Source organism: Penaeus monodon, chromosome 28 (assembly GCF_015228065.2).
Source record: "Penaeus monodon isolate SGIC_2016 chromosome 28, NSTDA_Pmon_1, whole genome shotgun sequence".
Lineage (NCBI taxonomy): Eukaryota > Metazoa > Arthropoda > Malacostraca > Decapoda > Penaeidae > Penaeus > Penaeus monodon.
The window spans coordinates 5,954,451-5,954,674 of NC_051413.1; positions in this window are offsets into that span (position 1 = coordinate 5,954,451).

Sequence of the window (224 nt, forward strand, 5' to 3'; positions counted from 1 at the left end):
GTGACCGGACATCTGTCATTTCGCTCCCTCCCTCCTGCCCCCCTCCTCCCCTGCCGCCCCTGCTACTGTTGCGACCGCTCCCGCACCCCCCCCAACCCCCGTGCACCTGTCTGTCAGCCTACCTTTGACTGACCCTGCCGAGCACTGCCCCTCCCCCCCTTCCCCTGCCGCCGCGTCTGCTCTCTCTTCACGATCTGCGCTTCCCCGTAACCTCACGAAGCCAA